Raw genomic sequence first — 24501 nt, 5'->3', positions numbered from 1 at the left:
TATATTCAACTATATGGCTAATGAACTACATTTCTACAATCTGAAGAATGGAGAAACGTATGGACCTCGTAGTGTTAAAGCGACACTGACCTCAACAGATTGGGCTGTGTTAACTCTGGTGTCTTTCCGAGATCTACACGCAACCATTGTATCGGAGGAAGTAGTGCATCAAGAAACCATCGTGGAACCAGAGGTGTACAAGATATTTGCAAAGAAAAACAAAGAAACACAAACAGCATGCGAGATTAAAGAAGAGCCTACATCCTTACCCCTCAATGTGGAGGAAGAAGAAGGAGATATTCCCACACAACCAGAGGGGAGAAGAGTCCTGACAGGCACCGTCTGGGAAACTAAAAGCGGACCCTCTGGGCGTTGGTATTACCGCTCAAGCCGTTTGGTGACGTTGGGTAAGGACTCCTCTGATGATTTTGTTTTGGAGTATTTTAATTCTACCTGCAGGGTATTTCAAACGTCCTTGAGGGTGCCTCTGACTGCATGGATGGAAATGATTGATGGAAAAGCTACAAAGCTTAAAGAACTTTTTAAACAAAGTCAGACATCGATGGACATTATACTGGTGAAAAAGACCCTCACGTTTGCAGAGGACTCCGCCCCCCAGTCAACATAACAAGTCCCACCCACCTCAGCAGATCATTTAAAAAGTAAGGACCCCGCAAGGACATTTTTAGAGAGCAGCAACCATGGATCTGAGAAAAACCAAGTCTCTCCCCACGATCTGCAGCCTGGATCAAACGCCTACAGGACCGCCATCCTCACCAACATTTTGGACACCAGATCTGGACAGCGCTATGGCTGACATTGATATCACGGGGTGGCTGGATATGCCTCAACCTCCATCCAAGTCTCCAGAGGAATCAACAACAACAGTAGGCATTGATTCACCATGCTTTCCTTGTGCTCCCAAGGGTGATGCTACAGAACGTATTAGGACATCGGCATTCCTGAACACGGTAAAAGCGGTTGTAGTTCATCTGTTGGATAGAGTCGTGTACCTTTACAGAAAGGAAACATGTAACGGATGTCAAGTCGATCACCCCAGTCAGAGGCAGCACGAGTGTTTATTCCCTACCGATGAATACTATTTGGATCGACACTATGATGAAGTGGTAAAGAGACTGTGGACCGTTCGTTTCATTCCAGCCATTCGGGACGCTCTGCACCAGAACCACCTTCATGTGTCAGAAAGGAGAGTCTTTGGAGCTACCGAGGCGATTCTGCACAACCTCGGAAACACCAGACTCTTTGAGGCTAAAATCGAGAAACTATACAAACAGCTGGTAGAGAACGACGAAACCCAAATGAAGATTACAAGAGCAGCTTGGGCCTTCTGGCAGCATTAGGAAGAGTTTTTATTTTATTTTGATACTTTTTCGTTAAAGTATGTTTTATTTTTGATCTGTTTTTATATTTTACTTCTTTTTGTAACATGTTTTTTCTATACATGGGTGTGACATATCAATAAAATGCATTGTAAGAAAAACTGTTGTACTCATTACCTCATCGGGGCTGTAACAGGAAACATGTCTGAGAAACGTGTTATGCATAGGGTGTATTACAATCCATCTAATCCAGGGAGTTTAGGAGGTGTGGATAAACTCCATAGAGCTGTACAGAATGAAATGGGTAAAAAAATAAATGTAGAGAAAGTCAGAGAATATTTATCTGAGCAAGACGCATATACTTTGCATAAACCGGCAAGGGTGCATTTTGCAAGAAACAGAGTTTTCGTACTCAGACCGCTGCAACAATTTCAAGCAGATCTCTGCGATATGCAGTCGCTGTCCGAATATAATGATGGCTTTAATTATTTATTAACAGTCGTAGATGTGTTTTCGAAAAAAGCCTATGCTCAAGCATTAAAGAAAAAGACGGGTATAGAGGTTACCAAAGCTTTTAATACAGTTTTAACACACAGCGAGATCCCTAAAAAATTACAAACAGACGCGGGGAAAGAATTCTTTAATAAAGTTTTTCAAAACTTGTTGAAGAAAAGAGGTATTGCACATTATACAACAGCCAGTGACATGAAGGCATGTGTGATAGAAAGATTTAACCGTACGCTGAAAACTAAAATGTGGAGGTATTTTACAGCTAAAAACACTCATAGATATATAGACATCTTACCCGAACTAATTGAAAGTTACAATAATAGTTATCACCGGAGTATTAAAATGACACCAATGCAGGTGACAAAGGAAAATGCGGCTCAAGTGTTTCGGAACCTGTATAACCCCTCTAGCCAACGTAAAAAAGCTGCTGTCAAAATGAACTTTAAGGAGGGCGAACTTGTAAGGATATCCAAATTGAGAGGGGTATTTGATAAAAAATATGAGCAGAGTTATACTGACGAACTATTTACGGTGTCTGAAGGCTTACCTCGGCAGCCACCTGTTTACAAGCTCAAAGATTATGATGGAGAAGAGATCAAGGGGACTTTTTATGAGAAAGAGTTACAAAAAGTGAAGATAACCAATGACAAGGCTTTTCAAGTCGAGAAAATTCTAAAAAGGCGTGTGGTGAGAGGGAAAAAACAAATATTTGTATCTTGGCATAATTGGCCCGAAAAGTTCAACAGCTGGGTTGATGCAGGCGAAATCAAAGATGTATAAAAGCATACAGAATCAGCGCTCAGTCCTTCAGTACAGCCATGGAGATAAATGAAGGGTTCTACGTTACGCTGCTGTCCAATGCCAGCATAGAGGTATTTCAAAACAATACAAGCTCTAGTTATCAAGTGAACCTGGCACAACCTTTACACTTGGATGGTTCGTGGCAGGTCGCCCTGACAGAAATATCATACCCACACACCTGGTATAACTTACCTAAGGAAGCAGCATGGTTTGAGTGGTTTAAGAAATCAAAACCCCCCGATATGTCCCCGAATAGCAAGTTAAGGCTTCATATGTTTAGAGTTGGTTACTATAGTAGCATAACTCAACTCATGGAGGAACTAGGGTCCTGCTTCAAAAAAATTGACTCTGATGTCAGTTTATACTATAGTCCGATTCACAGGAAAATCGAATTTCTAGGAGGGGCCCAGTATCGTTTCCGCTTTCCAAAACCCCTCGCTTACATGCTTGGAATATAATCAGACCAGTGGCTCAAATTTGATGATAAATCAGCAGCCTACCCCGCGGATATAAATGCTGGCTCAACACATCTATACTGTTATACCAATGTGGTCAGTCATCAGAGGGTTGGCGACGCTTTTGCTCCTCTATTGAGAACCGTAGATATAAGAGGATCATTCGGCGATACCGTAACTCAGTATTTTAATCCTGCGTATTACTTACCGGTAACCAAAATGCACATCGAGAATATACAGATAGAAATAAAAAACGATCAGAACAAACCAGTAAATTTCACCTACGGAAAGAGTGTAGTGAAACTTCATTTCCGACCGTCAAAAGCAGGACAATCTTTTACAAAACGATGATTGATCACGACCCCCAGCGTTTTGTGAGTTATTCTGAAAATCAAGCGGGGGGATCCCTGCCGGGTTTTTATGGAGCCCTGGTGATGACGGTCAGATGTCATCGGTAAGGCTGTCCGTAAATTCGGCCGCCAATCAGACCCCGAATCTCAAGAAGGATCAGGTGGTCTGATGGTTTTTGCAAGAAGGGCCAGGAAGAGACCTCCAGGCAAACGGATTCCGAGGGGTGTCAAGAAAGTAAAACACTCTGTCAAAAGGAGATATATTTTAGAGTGTTAAATATGGCTCTTTTACATCATAAATCTGCAGAATGCAGCATGGCAGAACTGGATTTATTTTCTGCCCCTATGACACAACTTTCTATCGATGAAAAACACTACACAGAGGTCCTTCCGTTGTCTGCCATTACGGAGGACGGACCGATTGAATTTTTTATTCCCGGGGACGGGGATAAATACCTAGATATGAATGACACCTTGATACATCTCAGGATCAAAATAACCAACGCCAATGGGACTAATCTGGTAGCTGATGCCCCCGTGGCCCTGGTTAATTATCCTCTGAATACCATTTTTAGCCAATGCGACGTTATTCTAGGGGACAGGCTAATTTCTCAATCCAGCTCGACTCATCCTTACCGTGCTATGATTGAAACGCTATTGAATTACTCTGATTCTACTTTAAAAACTCAATTCACTGCCGGCTTATTTTATAAAGACACAGCGGGAGCTATGGACTCTGTAATGATTGCAGATGGACCAAACAAGGGTTTGGTAAAGAGATCTACATTCACAGCAGAATCCAGAGAGCTTCATCTGATGGGAGCCTTACACACGGATATTTTTTTCAGCGAGAGGCTTCTCCTGAACTCTGTAGATTTGAGAATCAAACTCACCAGATCTAACGATGCCTTTACTCTCATGTGTGCTAATGATTCTACATACCGTCTAAAAATACTGGGGTCTTCACTTTTTATCAAAAAAGCCACCATCTCCCCTGCTGTGCGATTGGGACACGCAGCGGCTCTGATGAGAGGTAACGCCCTCTACCCCTTATCAAGAGTAAATATCAAAACCTATAGTATACCCGTGAATTCCAGAATATGCAACCAAGAAAATCTCTTTTTGGGAAATATGCCAAAATACCTAGTTTTGGGTATGGTAAATCACGAAGCCTTCACTGGAAGGAGAGAGCTTTCACCTTTTAATTTCCTTCATAATGATATAGAATACATGGCTCTGTGTCAAGATGGTAGGCAGGTACCGGCCAAAGCATTTCAACCTCAATTTAACCGGGGGTCGTCAGTCAGAGAGTTTTACAACATGTTCACTGCTACAGGGAGACACATGAAAGACTTACCTCTGAGTATAGACAGAGATGATTTCGAACAAGGATACTCATTATTTGTGTTTAATTTAACTGCGGCGGAAGACGCTGAAGCCCTGTCTCCCATCACGAGCGGCAGTTTAAGACTGGAAATGAGATTCAGAGTACCGCTGCCACAGACTACCACTTTAATCGTATATTCTTGTTTTGATTCGATTCTGGAGATTAATTCAAAACGTCAAGTGTTGGTAGATTATTACTAAGAAGACTACAACATGAATAATTAAAACTGCGGTCACAGACGTGCACGCAGTTGTGGGCGGGCCTTCGCGTCCGAGCGCCTGTAGGGGAGGGTCGCTGGTCGTCCCGGCGTCAAGCAGATGCGCGCGTGTCCTCCGAAATGAGCCGTTCGTAATTTCTCAAACATTCGTGTCCCGGACTGCATCTTCCCCATAATACTCGGGCATGCATGTGAGTGGTGGAGGAGGGGGTGGTGGAGATGCAGGGCCTTCAGCAAACTCCAACAATTCTGCAGCAAGCTGCTCCCTGACAGTCTTCTGGGTGTGTGGCTTTGTCCTGCTGCATCTAACAAATGTGGAAAAACAAAGAGATTAAATTAATTCACTGGCTTATACTTATAGGATAATATTGGACTATAAATGAAATATTACACCAAATAAATAAGTAAACACATGTATATTCATTCACTGGCCATTCATTTAGAAAATGTAACTCCAAAAAGACAAGTAACACTATTTAGCATGTTGGCTAATCATTCCTGTTGGCTAAGCTAACACTGTGATGCAGTTCCACCAAACACAAAAGTAATATATAAAAAGGATAATATTGGACTATAAATAAATAATATTACACCAAATAAATAAGTAAACACATGTATATATTCATTCACTGGCCATTCATTTAGAAAATGTAACTCCAAAAAGACAAGTAAAACTATTTAGCATTTTGCCTAATCATTCCTGTAGCTTCTTGGCTAAGCTAGCACTGTGACGCAGTTCCACCAAACACATAAGTAATATATAAAAACAGAGAGATTACATACCTTTCCCGTGGTGGAAGTTCAACATCTGAGTCACTACTGCCCGGATCCAGGTCTGGCTGGAGGAGATCTTCATCATCCGACGAAGAGTCATTTGGTATGATCAAAGCCCCGCTATCGTCAGCTAGCATCTCTAGCACCTGCTCGCCTCGGTGGTGAAGCTCTCCCTTCTGGCTGCGTAATGCGTAATGGAGCGGGCGTAGTTTATACTACGCAGGATCATATCTTACATATTAAAACACAAAATAAAAGGTCTGACAGTTACGACCAGCAAGTAGTGCACACAGCTTCGGATCGTCAAGTAGATGACCAGGATTAATAAATAAATAAATAGATGAATAAAATAGAATTATGATAAAATATATATATATGATAAATATTACAGTATACATAAAACAGACCAGGATTATTGCACAGTGGGGATGTGGGGAGTTATTTTTGTGTGTTTAATGTCCTAATGGCCCATGGGAAGAAACTGTTTGTGAGTCTGGAGGTGCAGGCTTTCAGTGAACGGTAGCGCCGGCCCGAGGGCAGCAGGTCGAACAGATGACGGGCTGGGTGGGATGAGTCCTTCAGGATGGAACTGGTCCTCCTGAGGCAGCGAGACCTGGTGATGTCTTCCAGGGAGGGCAGAGGGCAGCCAATAATCCTCTGGGCCGTGTTAATGACCCTCTGCAGAGCCTTCCTGTCGGCAGCCGAGCACCCTGCATACCAAGCAGAGATGCAGTATGTGAGGACGCTCTCAACTGTCGAGCGATAGAAGGTCACCAGCAGCTTCTGATTCAGATGGTTCTTTCTGAGCAGTCTCAGGAAGTACAGTCGCTGCTGGGCCTTCTTTATCACTGCCGTGGTGTTTGTGGACCAGGTGAGCTCCTGGGAGATGTGGACTCCCAGGAATTTAAATGAAGGCACCCTCTCTACACAGTCCCCATTAATGTAGAGGGGGGCGTGGTCTATGCTTGTTCTCCTGAAATCGATAATGATTTCTTTCGTTTTTATGGAGTTAAGCAGTAGGTTGTTGACCGCGCACCACTCCGTCAGTTTACGGACCTCCTCTCTATAGGCTGTCTCATCACCTCCTGAGACGAGCCCGATGACAGTGGTGTCGTCTGCATATTTAATGATGGTGTTTGAAGGGTAGGTGGGAGAGCAGTCATGTGTGTATAAGGCATACAGGAGTGGACTTAGCACACAGCCCTGGGGAGAGCCAGTGCTGAGTGTTAGGGTGGAAGAGAGATGGGAGCCCAGTTTCACACATTGTGGTCTGTTTGTGAGGAAATCCTTTATCCAGGCACAGGTGGAGGGGGGCAGGTGGAGGTCAAGAAGTTTATTGATGAGGATGATAGATTATCAGGAACAATTCTAAAGTGACTAAGAGACATTGGATTAACCTTAAGCAGCGTTTTTATTCCCTTGAACAAGAGCTTTGATCACAAAACAGCAACGGTAAGACATACTTATTGTTATGGTTTTGAAAACTGTTGTTTTTTTTCTTCTCTGTTCTGGCTGATAGCTCAGTGAGTTTGTGCAGAAAACATTACATTTTAAAGGTCGTTTTTGCTAGTTAGCACCGGAAGTAGCATCTGCCCGTTTTAGCTAAGGGCTAATGCTAACGCTTCTTGTGAGACTTTTGTTTTGTTTCGGTAAAAATAGTTCTTATCGTCAGTTAGCTGAGATTCTTCTCTTTAATCTGGTATAACACATTAATAGGTTTTTAAATATTAAGATGCTCTGAGACACAGTGTCGTGGAAAAAAAAAACAGGGTCCCTGCCGGCTTAACAGGTTAACCGTGGCGTGCGGTGCAGTGGGTTGTGCAGACGTTCTGCCCTTGACTGTTTGTTTACTCAATAAACGCATCTCCTCTTGATATTAGGCCATGTATGTTCCATACCAGTGGAGTTTGCTTTTTGTTGTTGTGTTTATTGATCAAAAAGCAAACCTTCAATCCAGCTGTTATGTGGTCAAGGTAAGTAAAGTAATAATTGAAGCTGTGTATTGGTTAATATTAGCGTATGACTTAAAAGGAAAACACAACAGCATTTCACAAAACGCTACAGCATTTCACAAAACGCCGCAGCATTTCAGAAAACACCACAGCATTTCACATTGGACGGAAAGGGTATTCCGTAGGGAGAACACTTCTTGTTTATGATTGGACAGAGCCAGCCAGACAGCACTGCTGTGATTGGTTGTTTTTGCTGCCAGTGAAGAAATGACGCTTCGTGATTGGTCAACGTCCGACAGTGCAATATGTCCCAACCGGTCCCTCCCAACACATCAGCTGTTAGCACACACTCAGAGCTCACAGCTCCTCATATCTGTTCAGAAACTGGACAAAAGTTAAATATGTACAAACCACAGATGGCGAATACAGTCGCTGCTTTATTTATGTCTGTATGACGTTGTTGTGAGTGTGGACGGAGCAGCTACAGGTTAGTTTAGCCTGATGGATCCGATTCCATTCTGAAAACACGCATTTTAAAAGCTTTTCGCCTGCCGTCTTGTCTGCAGACTTGTCAAAGCATTAATTCATGGTTTTTACTAACCGTTATCAGTAATTAAATCACTGTCAAATATGTTCATTTTGTTGTAGTTGGTATCTCCTATAGGATTTACATGGAGATACTTCCCGCCCCCTCTCCAGCGCGTCTTGTTTGAATGACAGGAGAAAACACAGCTGACAGCCGCGGTGAAACTCAAGCGATTAGAGCGATGCGAATATTGGGTAAGGCAAGGCAAGGCAAGGCAAGTTTATTTATAGAGCACTTTTCAACTCAAGGCAATTCAAAGTGCTTTACAAAAAAAAAAATGAAAGACATTAAGCATTAAAAAAGAAAAGCTAATCAAATAAACATTAAGGAAAAATACATGGATAAAAGTTACAGTGCAGTCTAAAATATAAATAGTTCAATTAAACATTACAAGAAAAAGTACATGGATAAAAGTTACAGTGCAGTTTAAGATATGAATAGTTCAATTAAAAGCAGCAACAAAAAGAAAAGTCTTCAGCCTGGATTTAAAAGTAGTCAGAGTTGCAGCGGACCTGCAGGTTTCTGGGAGTTTGTTCCAGATATTTGGAGCATAATAACTGAACGCTGCTTCTCCATGTTTAGTTCTGACTCTGGGGACAGAAAGCTGACCAGTCCCTGAAGACCTGAGAGATCTGGATGGTTCATAGTTTAGCAGGAGGTCAGTAATGTATTTTGGGCCTAAACCATTCAGTGCTTTATAAACCAGCAGCAGTATTTTGAAATCTATTATTTGACACACAGGAAGCCAGTGTAAAGACTTCAGAACAGGAGTGATGTGATCCACTTTCTTAGTGTTAGTGAGGACTCGAGCAGCGGCGTTCTGAATCAGCTGCAGCTTTCTAATAGATTTTTTAGTGAGACCTGTGAAGACACCATTGCAGTAGTCGAGTCTACTGAAGATAAAGGCATGGACAAGTTTTTCCAAATCCTGCTGTGACATTAGTCTTTTAATCCTAGATATGTTCTTTAGGTGATAGTAGGCTGATTTAGTAACTGGGTAGTCTACCATAGTATTTACATGGAGATAAGCCCCTTAAAAACCATGAATTAATAAAGCATTAATTCTGTGTTTACTCCTGTGATTCAAAAAAGACGCTGGAGAGGGGGCGGGCCGGATCTCCATGTAAATCCTATCGGAATCGGATCGATCAGGCTAAACTAACCTGTAGCTGCTCCGTCCACACTCACAACAACATCATACAGACATAAATAAAGCAGCGACTGTATTCACCATGACATAGACAGTCTGTGTTTTGCATATCTTTAACTTTTGTCCAGTTTCTGAACAGATATGAGGAGCTGTGAGCTCTGAGTGTGTGCTAACAGCTAACGGCTGATGTGTTGGTCCAATCACGAAGTCATTTCTTGATTGGCAGCAAAAACAACCAATCACAGCAGTGCTTCTCTGGCTGGCTCTGTCCACAAACAATATCACAAACAATAAGTGTTCTCCCTAAGGAATACCCTTTCCGTCCAATGTGAAATGCTGCAGTGTTTTGTGAAATGCTGCGGCGTTTTGTGAAATGCTGTGGCATTTTGTGAAATGCTGTGGTGTTTTGTGAAATGCTGCGGCGTTTTGTGAAATGCTGTTGTGTTTTCTGAAATGCTGTGGCGTTTTGTGAAATGCTGTGGCGTTTTGTGAAATGCTGTTGTGTTTTGTGAAATGCTGTTGTGTTTTGTGAAATTCTGTTGTGTTTTGTGAAATGCTGTGGTTTCTTGCACTTCAGGGCCACCGTACCATAGAGATGTTTTTATTTTAAAGTAAATTCAGATGGAACATAGTAAAAACATGTAAATTCTAATGTCCGCCTAAAAAAAAAACATTACTTATAGTGAAAACCACCCTTGAATGATGAGTTTAGTAGACTAAAAGCTTTAGGAATCCAAACTATAACATATAATAAGTACCCTGTATCAAGATTGATGCAAAACAAGTGAAATTTGACCTTTTTAAGAGAGGTTTAGAAAAATAAAGTCCACCTCACCTCTGGGTAATTTGGGAACCATCAGTTCCATTTGAACGTTTTCACTGTAAAAATCATTTTATTACCTTGTATTATCACTATAGGTATTCATTCCATCCAAATACAACTGTTGTGAAAAAATAAATAAAATAAAAATAAAACATACTCTGTTATCGTCTTAGGCCCCACGGACCCGTAATCGCGTCATTTTCAGGAAACAACGTCTAAGGAAGCTTAATATTTAATAAACTATGAATATTTTATATCCATAGAACGGGAAAAAAACTACTTTAACTGATCTTTTTCATTTATTTTTTCACAAAAAACACACAATGCTAACAGTGAGCTTCTGAATTAGCCCCGAGCGAAAAATGCTAACCTATTACTGCACCGAAAATCACTCCTAGCTCCCTTATTACTTATCCTAGCTCCACATCAAACACATTGTTTATGACCGCAAGGAGACACAGAATCTAACGGTGCCCACCTCAACACTAAAAGATACAAACTAGCGAGGTTACCAACAAAAACGTACATCAAAACAAGTGGCGCTAGGTATTAGCATTAGCACTGCACACACCCACCGCGTGTTCCAATGAAAAGCATACATATATATAAATAAAGTATAAAGTATAGGTCAACACATTTCAGTATAACACACCAATTGCGATATTACTCACGTTTGACCGTGCAGCAGGGTTTCTATGTACCGAGAAGTGGGTAGTTTAATGAGTCTGTTGACGACAAAACCTCCGCGCACACAGACAGCCAAGCCAAGCTACCTGAATTAAGTCTCTCCCTAAACCGGAAATACCGAAAATGTGACATCCGGTTTGTCATTCACAATAAAGTTTTTCAAAATAAAGGTACATTTAATATTGACGTATCAAATTGATTCAAATGTCTTACACAACACATGTATCGAGACAATAAATGAACTGTTTATATAGTCGATCAACACTGTGTATGTTACTCATTACAGGATAATCACATGGCACTAAATCAGACCGGCTGTTCTCCTCTGTTTACATCCTGCTGGTTTAAATTATGTGTTCTACAGGCTCTGTGCACAAGATTGAGTTGAGTAGTGAGCCATTCGTTTTTTTTTCGTGGTGAGATGTCTGCTGAGAGGTCCTTGTATACTTCGCTGACTTTGAGGACATCTGGGTCTGGCAGCTCCCCCCGCACGGCCTTGTAACGTGTACTCCTTTGAACACAGCTACATACAATTACTTAGGACAATATATATTACCTTACACCGTCAGCAACTGTAAACTGCTTTGGCATAGTGGAAATGAACACCATGTCACTCACTCTGCCTGGTTTCACACACTATTAATTACACAAAAGAATTGTCAATTTAATTGAAAAGGTCGTTGATGCAATATACTAAATCAGCTCTTGGCACAAAGGAAATACTCATTAAATCATGGATTGGCTGTGAACACATACTGTTCTATTGTATTGCATAGAAAGATGTGTTACTGTTGTGCTTGTAGTGGAAATACTGTTTGTAGTCGTGGATAGAAAAACAAAGATGGAAAACATTTCACCATACATTGTTTAGGAGTTTTATATGTATTGGGTGTTTATGGTTAATGTGGGAAATTAATAAGCAGAGCTGTTGCTGGTAAATTTGTGTGCCATCATAATAGTAATGTGTATACAGCGTTTTGTGAATATCTGGAAAACTATATGCGAGTAGTTTGGAGTCATTTGAGACATGTAAATCGTCAACAATGGTACATTCTCTGTTAGCTTACGTTCGCCCCGATTGAGCTAGCAACTATTTTATTCGCAATTTAACATGATATTGGATATGGGCTTAACTTGTCCTGGACTGGAATTTTCCCGATCTTTTCCCGAGGAGGTGTTTGCGAAAAAGCGCTTAAAATGCATGAATAACACAGATTTTTCAAAATGGCCGACTTTCTGGGGGGCGGGGCTAATGGAAGCTATTTTGAAATATGTCCGCAATTCCATCAGTAATGTCTGTGGCAAGATTGGGGTAGTTTGGAGAAACTATATGTGACTATCGCACAATAGGGGGCGCTACTGAGCTGGTGTACAAAAATGTACATTTTTTTTGTACAGTCTGGAAAAAGACGTGGGTTGTGACGTGTGTTCCAAGTTTTGCGTCCGAAAGTCATTTTAGCGATTTTGTGGCATTTAAATCGTCAAAATTGGTACATGTTCCGTTAGCTTACGAGCTCCCCGTTTGAGCAGTCGACTATTCATTCGCAATTTAGCATCACATTGGATATGGGCTGATCTTGTCCTGGTTTGACATTTTTTCGATCATTTTCCTAGGACAAGTATGCGAAAATGCGCTTAGAAATGGACATATTTCAAAATGGCCGACTTCATGGGGGGCGGAGATAATGGAAGCCATTTTGAAATATGTCCGCATTTCCATGAGGAATCTCTGTGCCAATTTTCGGGTAGTTCGAAGAAACTATATTTGACTACCGCACAATAGGGGGCGCTACTGAGACATATTTGCTAAAACGTCCGATTTTTTTCTACAGTCTGGAAAAGGTTGTGGGCTGTGACATGCGTTCCGAATTTAAAGACCGTAACTCATTTTCTCCCCTACTTATGGCTCGGTACATTTTTTAACCCTTCGATTTCGAGAAAAAACTGAATAGGACACGCCCACATTTTTCATTGGTTGCGACCCTTTAAATCTCAGTTTATACTCACCCTGCCAGTATGTCTATGACAATATATATTTTTTTAGTCCATCGGTTCTTGAGATATAAATTAGTTGTGTTTTTGGCGCCCCCTATTGTTCGAAATGAACATTGTTTGTTGTGCCTATTCCCCAAGACACATTAAACCTATCCACCGAAATCTGTAATATTTGGATACATTTTGGATGAATTGTGAGCATTTATGTGTAGGCCACACCCTTTTGCTAATACGTTTTGATTGATGTCGGCCACATTTTTCCACACCTCGTGCTCATTTTGTACGGTAATGTGTCTGCCCCTCCATTGATGCTGTGCACTAAGTTTGGTTTGGAAAATCAAGAAATTGGAATTTAAGTTAATATTTCAATGTTTTTCACATTATGCTAATTTCAAAAAAATCAAAGTAGGCGGAGCTTCGGGATATGAGAGGATAATATGTAGAGCTGCTCCACCCGGATAAGTGTGCAAAATTTCAGGTCCGTCAGACTTACGCTGCGACTTTGTAAATTTTTCGAAACACTGAATTTACACAGGTGGCGCTAGAGAGCAAGTTGAAAAATGTTCTCCCATCGAATCCAGAATGTTAACATTTTCACCGGTCCTGGCGGCGTTGCCAAATGTCGCTACATGAATAGTGTCGTAACCCCCTCAAAAACAGGTCGAAAGTGCAGAACCGGTAACAGAAGAATAATAATACTGACGATTTCAATAGGTCTTTGCACTACGTGCTCAGGCCCTAATCATCAATTGGACAGTCTCCTGCGTCATATGGTGGGGGACTCTTTTGGGGGGGTATGGGCCTCAGACCAGCTCCCCCGAGGAAAACAAAAATTTAGATATCCTGTTTACCTGATTGTAAACACCCACCCATCCCACATGCCCGGAGAACACTGGCTAGCAGTGACTTTGGAGGAAGAGGAAGGGGTTGGAACCTTTTTTGACTCATTCGGATTATCACCAGATATGAATTATTACCCAAAAACCATCTTACATTTTCTAGAAAAACAATGTAAAACTATTTTATACCATAATCGGCAACTTCAGAATGTCATGTCTACAGCCTGTGGTCAGCATTGTGTTTTCTATCTATGTAAAAGAGCGTCGGGATTGTCATATGAAAATGTATTATCTCTGTATCAGGATGATGTGATAAAAAATGATACTGCTGTAACGAATTTTGTGAAAAAATACCAACGGTGTGAGAGACGTCATAAAGACACTCATTTTAATCACAGTGTTGGCTCTCTGCAGATGTTTAAAGATTGTTACAAAATGTAGAAAATAAAAAAGGTCTGGAGACAAAATTAATTCTGATGGCTCTGTTTTTTATTAGGAATAAAAAAAAAAATAATACAACTTTAGGAGGTAAAATGTAACCAGCTAGGACTTAATATTCTATCTTTCCTTATTCTTTTCTTCTTCTTAAGAGGGGCACTCGGAGGTTCTTCCTCCTCTGCGGGGTCCGAGATTCCAGCCATCTCCCAAGATTTATTATTTCCTCTTCTTCTTCTTCTTTTTAGGGGAATATTCTCTCCGTTTATTTCGCCCTCTCTGATTATACGATATTGTTCACGAGCGTGCAGGTTTTGAAAAGCTGATAAAGGAATGTTGAGCTCATTCAGACTATTTAAAAAAACCCGCCAGCCTTTAGGCTCGCGGACATTTGTTTTATACGCGTAGGACAAATGTTTAAATAAATCTAACATGTGTGAACCTTTTACAACTGTACCCTTTTCTATAAATTCCCCCGTCGGTGTCCATCCATCTGTACTAGTGGTTAATTTGTTCATAACGTAATCGGCATTCTTACGGTAACGCATAGGGAGGTTTTGAAGTACCTCATGTTTTATTTTATCAATGGACGTGGCATCCTTTTCTTCTCTTTTTACCACCCCCGTGTCTTCAGGTAGAGTTAGAGTAATATTTCGTTCCTCATCCCCGTCTTGTTTGAGTAAGGCGAGATATCTCTGTAGAAGGGTGTTGTATTTTCTTATTTTTTCATAAGGGGGTAATCCTGTTTCATTTAGCACGGCTCTCATTTTTTCATCCAGAACATCTTCGGCAGTACGTCTCATTGCTTCCTTACTATGAGGGTTGTTTACACCATTCTGATTGAGCTGATTAAACTGGTGAGGTGATAGCAAAAACATCTTTTGACTCATGATCGAACGAGCCCCCCTAAAAGTTGTCCTAGAATGGGGATCACAGCACCGAGCAGCGGCAAAAGAAAACCTCCAGATTGTTTTCTTAAGGCTTTGAATTTAGTTTTTAAGTTGGTCTTTTTATTGGCCAAGAGTTTGAAACATTTATTTTGCTTCTTGAGCTTCTTATACTGAATGCCTGACAGGGGGATATTACCTTTTAAAAGATTTAGAGACAGTTCACAGAATGATTGAAGAAAATCCGTGGAGCAGTTCTTGAGAATATCCTTGCGCTTTGAAGGCGGGGCTTGACATAAGTCCTTCAGCAGAGGCATGTTTCTTTTTAAACGGGCCGACATACTGTTTTTCAAGTCTTCGTTTTTGGTACATAAACAACTAACCATTGATTAGGTAGTGCTCCCGATCTAAGCCTGTAGATGTCTGGACAGGTGGGGGTCATGTCTACGATTAAGTTGCCGTGAGGTTCTTTGGTGGCGTCTTCAAAACTTTGTAGGAAAAATGATTTATTACCAGGATGTATTTGTTGAGCAAGTATATTCATTTGTAATCTGTCTCTGGGGTTTTTAAACAAGACCATGTAAGTAGTATTTAAACTAATGGTACGACTGTTTTTTCCTTGGTGAAAAACATTTTGGGTAAGCATCATAACACTCATATTTCTATGATGACGGTATTGGGTGAAAAGTCTGACTACTTCAGGATGCTCAGAGGCCTGAAATATAACATCATCTAATATAATCAAATGACTCTGATCAGACGGAAACAACGATTCATCTTCAAATGATTCAGGCAGACCCTTGACAAACTTTATATTTTTATTATTTTCCTTCATTTCAGCATACATTGGCTGAAAGGAAGTGTAAATCCACACAATATTTTGAGGCTGGACATCTATCACATAAATACAATTTTGTAATACATTCTTGACAAAAAAAGTTTTTCCACACCCACTAGGGCCCACTACTAGACAGGAAAAAGGAACACGCAGTCGAGGGTCAAAATCAATTTGACTTGGTGAAAACATGTTGTCTCTTTTTCAATTATTTTCTCAATACCCAAAAGGCAAAGTATTTCCCCCCGTTAATAAACGTCTCTTGTCAAACACAACTCGAAACTTTTTGGTGAATGACACATTTCTCAAGGTGAAAGCCTCTTTATTCCTCACAATGTTGTGTTGCGGGACCTCAATTATCCTCCCCCTCTCAGGGTTTTGAACGTAGCCCTCCACCAGGTCGGCCAGACTGTCAAAGTTCACTCGTTCACAACATTCGTGCGTTTGTGTGATGCCTTTCATGCGCATCACAACTTTTTTTTGGTTTTTGGTCTGATAAGCATAGCTTTTAGGGCCTGCTGAAACAAACTCTTTAATCGTATCACCCCCCAACTCGTCTGTCAGGTCTCCCAGATAGACCCCCATCGGTAGGGGGCTCTCTCCTTGTCTGGTGACATAGATTATGCTATCTGTGTCGTAGTAGAATACTCTGTGCTGTAATTTCTCCAATTCACTGTACAGTTTCAGCCTGGCATATGCTGTGGTAAAGGCGGCGATGAATATGTTATCCACTTTGTTGGGAGTAGAGTAACAATTGTCACCGTAACACCACTGAACAAGAGCCGTCCGGTCGTTGAGGAATGAGAAATACTTAACCTTATGTTTAGCTGAAAACAAGAGGTTGAGAAATTCTTCGGTTTTGGTCACAATCTTAGTCTGAGTCAGGTTGTTTCTCTGCGCAAATTTACCCCAGAAACTGTTGAGACATAGCTTTGCCACTTGTCTCTTGGCAGGGTTTGATTTGATTTTATCTGCATCCAGCAAGATGCCCTGCTTAGCATGATAGTCTGCCACATACTTTTGTCTACTCTCATCATCTGAGGCCTCTGAGGGGTAACCTGACGCTTCTTGTTTACCCTTCATAAATGCGTGTATATAGTCTACAAAAATGCTGTCACTTTTCTTCTCAAAATGCCACACCTCTGTGATCTCAGTCATCTTGTATCCCATGTCCAGGGCTTTGGTGAATTCAGGGGTCACCCAAACCCCTGTTAATGCTCTCTCCTCTTTGCTATGCATGCAGGGCCCCTGTTGGTTGTTAAACTCTGCGCATGTGCGGCATAGAGTGAACACAAGTTTTCCAGCTGCAGTTCGGTGGGGCAGGACAGGAAAGTATAGACCCCTAGGAGGTTCTACTGTGGCTTTGATTAACCCGAAATAACTGCGAGGGTCTTTGAAATCTCGGAATATGATCTGAGGGTGTCCAAGTGGATATAGACCTGTGCAGTTTACAAAAGGGTAGAGTGAGGTGAAATCACAATAATGAACCAATTCATCTGCAGCTGCTGTGTGCCTCAGCTTTACTGCACATGTCCTCCCCCCGTATAAAGCATCGCGAGGGGTCAGCGGTTCTGGTGCCTTGTATACCCTGAGGAAAGCCTTCAAATCTTGATGGGATTTTTTCATCTCAACCCAGGTATGTTCACGCATAACGTTCACCCTGGCCTTGTGAACAGACTGCAGCTCATGCAGTTTTGCCTCACTAACAGCATGGAGATGCTCAAATGTGTCACCTAACAATGGATTTTTCTCATGCCCCTTATAACAAGAGGGACATCCGTGATAGAAACAACCAAGAAATTCCCAGACAATCTTTTCCCCGTTAACTTCGGCAAAACCATCTACGACGAAACGTCCCACTCGTTTCTCTCCTTCATTCAACGCATGCTGAATAAAAACACCTTCAGTCTGAGCTACCCACTCCAACCACTGAACACCTGCATCTGAGTATGTCTTGTTTTCACGGCGGTAGTCGTCGGGTGGGGGAATTGCTAAGGTTTTAAGCGATAGAAAGTTTGTGGTAAAAACTTTCATACAGGCAGAAGCTATAGTCGAGCGACTAAAAGGATCAACTCCTGTCTCCCCGAGAAAACCTTTCCGAAATAATGTGGCCCCCTGGGCAAGAATGTCCACATCGTTTTTGCAGTAAAGCATTGCCTGCTCTCGGAAGTCAAAAGTACCCTGGCGTACCGTCTCATACCATGTGAAAAAGTCACTCTTTTCACCAGTTGTCATGCGTTCAACCCCATAACAGTGTGCGGGCGGGTAAGGGCCTATATAACTCAGGTTAGTCTTGGAGCTGAAACCGTGAGGGAAGTATCCTTTGATTTTATCTCCAAATCCCAAAGCTTTTGGCATGTCTGCTAAACGCATAGACAGATAAGACAGCGAGTCTATGTACTTTTGCCCGAAATCCTTGTCAGTAAAAGAGATCACTTTACTTCCCTGCATTGTTAACGGGGGTTTTAACCCCTGTGCAATCATTGCGTTGATAATGAAATAGCTGTCAAAGCCCTTAGCATTGTGAGCGATGAATGTTGCATTCTTGAACTTTGTGCGTCTAAAATGTGTCAGAAACTGCTGTGCACAGTTGACTCCCTCTCCGACCCAAATTTCACCCCCCAAGGTTTTTGTACACACCAAGAAAGGTACATGTACCCCATCTGCCCCAGCCATTGTTTCAAAATCATAAAACACAATGTTGTCATTGTATTCTGTCTCTTTAGGCAGCACTCCTATGTAACACAAATGTGCTTCACACCCGAGCTTAGAAACAGATGGTAGTTTTTCCCCGGATGTTTTACATTTTTTCGTCATACACTTGTGTGTTTTATCTGCTGTACTCTTGGGGGTGTAGTAAGAGAGTCGACAATCTACACACTTTTTGTGTAAATCACAGTTGCTAGCAATGTCTGTTAACCTCTGTTTCTGTTCTTTATGTCGAGAATGACAGCCGACTGTACGGCATGTTTTGTTGCAGTCTTTACAAAAGATGGGTTTAAACTCATCTAGAGTGCATGAGGGATCTAGGCAGACATAGCAATGACCAGTACAGGTATGACTCCATTGAGAGCTGTAGCCTGTATAACAATGTTCACAGACGTATGAAGAACCTAAAAACCCCTTCAAGTTCTTGACACCATAGTAGTGGTTCTGAAAGAGGAATAAAAACACAGTTTTATCTCTTTTGGGGGTGTCTGTCTGGAATTTACAGAGGGTACGATCATCATCATTGCTTCGGTAAAATACCACTATCTTGCATTTTAAAATGTCTTCGAATTTACCAATATCGCTGAATGTCACAGCTGTATGATCTGTCAAACCCGCCCTCTTTTGAATCTCTTTACCCCGCTCAATCCCTTCATAATCGTTGAGGTTGTCGTGTAATAATAGAGCTAAATTAATAGCAAAACACAGTTGGTTGGATGAGTTCTGAACAACGTAAAGAAAACGCCTCTTCTTTCTAACAATCTCATTGTCTAACATTTTACTAATCATCCGTTTACCAGGAACCCCTCCGCGGGGAGATTGAACAGTTTGAATCACAATCTCCATGTTGCTTTCTGCCATTAAAACCATATTCGATTGCATGGCGTTGAACAGCCCCTCCTCAAAAACATCTAGATTGTCATCGGGACCATTTAAAATCGCTGACACGTTACCCCTTAGTTGTTCACCATGTAGTTCAATCTGCACGATATCTTCTCTCTCTACCTGTGCAAAAGCATATGCAAGCATGCTATGCACATTGTTCATCAGACCCTCAAAATAGACTCCAAAGTCTGCCTCAGCCCTAATAGGCGGTAGGACTAGAGACTGTCTCATTTCTGTGTTATTGAATACAGGTCGAGAGAAAACACTTGGCTCGGCATCTCCGCTTGTGACTCCTCCATGTTGTGACAGGGGGCCTTGTGATTCAGAAGCATTGCCTTCTCCTCCATGCTGTGACAGGGGGCCTTGTGATTCAGAAGCATTGCCTCCTCCTCCATGCTGTGACGGGGGGCCTTGTGATTCAGAAGTATTCGGGGTGTCATTCTGATCAACATGTCCGCTACTCTGCATGGAGAAAACGGGTGATTCTGGGTCATTCGAGCTGTCATTAACACACCCGTCATATTGCATGCTGGAAACGGGTAGGCTGGCGTCGGCTGAAGCTTTGTTATTTTGTCCACTCGGACTGGGGTTATTATTTAGAGGCTGATCTAAAACCCCCCGGTCCTCGTAGCAGTCTATCACCCAATCCAAGACAGCGTCTAATGTTTTTGTTGGACTGCTTGAATTTGTTTCTGATAAGGCTGGGGGCTCGTTTACAGCTGAGCCTTCGGCATTTAGCTCACATGGCCTATCGTTTACAGCTGAGCCCCCGTCATACAACTCACTGTTGTTGCCTGAACACGGCGGAAATGACATGTCCCCGTATCTGAATTCATCATCATCGCTACATATTTCAAGTGTATCCGGTAAACCTTCGATAAAAGATTTTTCTATATCTATATAAGGATTTGTTTCTGTCGAGGACACAGCCTCGCTTACATCTGTTACGGCGTGATTTAGCTCACTGTTGCTGTCTGAATACAGTGTAAATGACAGGTCCCCATATCTGAATTCCTCATCATCGCTACATATTTCCGTTATATCAGGTAAACCTTCGATAAGAGACCTTTCTACATCTGTATATGGATTTGTTTCTGTCAAGGACACAGCCTTGCCTACATCTGTTATAGCGTGTTTTAGTTCACTGTTGCTGTTTGAACAATGCGGAAATGACATGTCTTCATACACAAAGCCCTCATCATTGTATAAATCACCAGTGTCCGGTAAACCCTCGATAAAAGATTTTTCTACATCTTTTAAATCACCCATGCTTGATCTTTTTTAGGAAATCACCCCCCCCACAAAAAAAAAAAAATCAGAAATAGATGGGGCATCGCTGAAGAAACATTTCACTTTGCTTCTACATTTTATGGATGTAAAGTCACCATACCAGGCTGATACATCAATAACAGTTATAACCAGATGGTGTAGCCTTAAAAAGCAGACCTTAAGAAAACAGCGGCTGTCCTTTGGTAACGGGGCAGGGATGGTCTATAGAGAAAAAGATAGAGAAATAAAGAGAAGAAGGTATGAGTATGTTATCGTAATACCCATACTTATACATTTAACAAGAAAAATCATTTAGTTATCATATTGTAAAAAACAAACATAGAAAGCATTTTATTTTGTACCTGGTAGTTTTTAATTCTCGAGCACAGTCTTTATTGAGGTTGTCAAGCCTGACTTGATGCAGAGATCCGAGCTGAGACCATTTCAGCTGTAGGATGGCCACAGCACCTGTTAGAGCATGTATGTTAAAAAAAACGTTATTCTGGATACTTTCACATCAATCTATCCTTCATTTTACTTGAGGGCTTCATTATGTATTTTGTATTTAGAAGGATACTTCATTAAAAGCTTCTTAAAAAATTGCAATCTACGGTTGTTGTATAATAGAAAAACCAACAATTGGCTTTTTTATGGCGGGGCAAATACTTTTTTAGGTCTAGGAGTGTTTTTAGCTGTAAAATACCTCCACATTTTAGTTTTCAGCGTACGGTTAAATCTTTCTACCATACATGCCTTTATGTCAATGGCTGTTATATATAATGTTGTATACCGTTTTTCTTCAACAAGTTTTGAAAAACTTTATTAAAGAATTCTTTCCCTGCAGCTGTTAGTAACTTTTTAAGGATCTCGCTGTGTGTTAATACTGTATCAAAAAGCTTTGGTAACCTTACCCTTCTTTTTCTTTTTAATGTTTGAGCACAGGTTTTTCTAAATACATTTATGACTGTTAACAAATAATTAAAGCCATCATTATATTCGGACAGCGACTGCATATCGCAGAGATCTGCTTGAAATTGTTGCAGCGGTCTGAGTACGAAAACTCTGTTTTCTTACCAAAATCCACCCGTGTCGACTTGTACAAATGTATATGCGTTATCCTCTGATAAATATTCTCTGACTTTCTATATATATTTAAGTATATTACCTACCTCCCTCTGTTTACAACATGTTTGTCTCCATAGGGGGTTTATGACTTCTCCATAGGGGGTTTGGGGTTTTCCCCCTCCCTTATCCTTTAGCAAAAAGGCTGACTTTTTAAAATATCTGTTTTTTATATGCTTTACTTTGATTTGGAGCACCCAACGGATGGCTGTAAGTTGTCACCGGTGTCTCGCTGATTAAATTCATATCAAGACGTCTCTTGGCCATTTTCTCTCGACTTGAAAAATATTTAAGAGTGACCAAAGACGCTGGCTTTTTATTTAGACAGCCCTAAAGCGAGAGGGGTGAGGAAAGTGTGTGTGTGTGTGTGTGTGTGTGTGTGTGTGTGTGTGTGTGTGTGTGTGTGTGTGTGTGTGTGTGTGTGTGTGTGTGTGTGTGTGTGTGTGTGTGTGTGTGTGTGTGTGTGTGTGTGTGTGTGTGTTCCCCCTCCTTCACCATATGTTTTCTCCCCTCATGTCCTGTCATGTCCTGTTTGCAAAAACAGAGAGGTTTAAATATATGTTTTTAGATGCTTTTACTTTTGATTAATTTCATGTTATTTGCAAATATTTGTAAGTTACATTCGATACTGTATACAGGATTAACCACACAGGAAGTGGTTAGGAGGCGGGACATATATCCTAGGCATATTAATTGATTGAAAACAACGGCATTTTATTTTTCTCATTTTTTTAATTTTAATTTTAATTTTATTTTGTAAACCGGAAGCGGGGGCGGGACATCCGCCGGAAGCGGGGGCGGGACATCCGCCGGAAGCGGGGGCGGGACATCCGGTCGAACGAGGCGGGACTTCCGGTCGAACGAGGCGGGACTTCCGGTTTTCAAAATAAAAAGGCGGGACTTCCGGTCAAATAAGGCGGGACTTCCGGCCAAAAAGGGGCGGGGCGACCTGTCACTTTTTCTGCATACTAATGAGATTGATATGGCATTTGTAACACTACTTCCCTATTATTAAAAAAAGTAAAACTAATCCGATCACATCTTTTCCTCTGTATTTAAGGATCACACTTTCCTTTTTTTTTATACGATCTTGATTCGTGTTAGATGTAATCCATTACTATCTAAGCCAATACAAGTCATCACTTTTGGAAAGTTGTCAAGTTATAAATGATGCCTTCAATCTCTTTCACGTGGAGAAGACATCCCATTGGCCGAGGTGTTGCAACTCCCCTCAAGCGTCCTACATGAAAGAAAGATCACATGTTAGAAATGTGTGCACAAACTATTCAGTATGACCCGTCTTAGTTTAAAGCCCAAGTGTAAGAGTGAACAGAGGCGGAGTCTGTTTGTTGGCTGCTGCTACCCAAACCAACATCCTCCTCACAAGCATTGGCTGTTGGAATGTCATTACGCTCCACATGTGGAACAATAAAGGCTTCTTCAGGCGTGCCTTGTATCATAATGATATTGCTCTGATCAGCAGCAAGACTGTTTTCACCACTACCATGGTCGACATCTGCAACCTCCTCCTCATTGCTGTTAACAGTCGAACTAGGACTGTCACTTACCTCGTCATTGCTACTCACCCTGCTTTTCCTTCTAGGCTGTTGTTCTTTGCCATTGGTGAAATACAAAATGGTGGGCACTGCAGTGTTTTTCAGGCATCTCCTTCCCTAATAAAAATAATAAACAAAAACACATACAATAACTTTTTGAGGTCTGTAGATATTCAACTTTCTTTTGAATAATGTTGTTTTAAATTTAAGAGTGCATTATAAAAGACAATAGAGGGCCAACATGTTAACTATGCAGTTAATCTATTCAACAATTACGTGTTTCCAAGATTCAGATTCAAAGGATTTATGTCATAGCACATAGGCTACAGTGTAGGAATGGCAATGAAAATCATCTGTCCCGAGCTCCTCCAACAATGCAACATAGTTATATAAGACATAAAACAATAAAATAAATTCAAAATTAAATTAAGAATAATAAATTAGTGCAGGCAGAAATATATATACACGTAAATATAATAAGACATAATGTAAGAACAGAATGTAAAGATAAATATTGTATTGTAAAATGAAATTAAATCCTTTTTTTTTTTACAGTGATAGCTGTTAAGATAAATAAGTTATAAAATGACAACTGATGAATGAATGTTGCTATTAAAATAATGTAAAAAAAGGTAATATAATTATTCTGTTTTTAACATAGAGTATGTGGGGGGAAATGGCAATTATCTATCTATGATAAAGAGTCTTTGCATAAATTGAAGAGAAATGTGATGGTTTGCAAAAAAATCGATTTCTATGTTTCTTTACTTAACTGGCAAAATCTTAATTTGGCCTTTAATCAAAAGAACATTACTCATCACTGATGAGCAAGCTGTGCCATAACAATTATTTAGCATTGTATGATGTATAACATGTATTTAATTAGTAACAACAATTTACACTCACAAATGGAACCAAGTTATTTAAAAAAAAAAAA

This window comes from Pseudochaenichthys georgianus, chromosome 17, assembly GCF_902827115.2.
Source record: "Pseudochaenichthys georgianus chromosome 17, fPseGeo1.2, whole genome shotgun sequence".
Lineage (NCBI taxonomy): Eukaryota > Metazoa > Chordata > Actinopteri > Perciformes > Channichthyidae > Pseudochaenichthys > Pseudochaenichthys georgianus.
The sequence above is the reverse complement of the archived record's forward strand: the minus strand, read 5'-3'. Positions refer to the sequence as shown.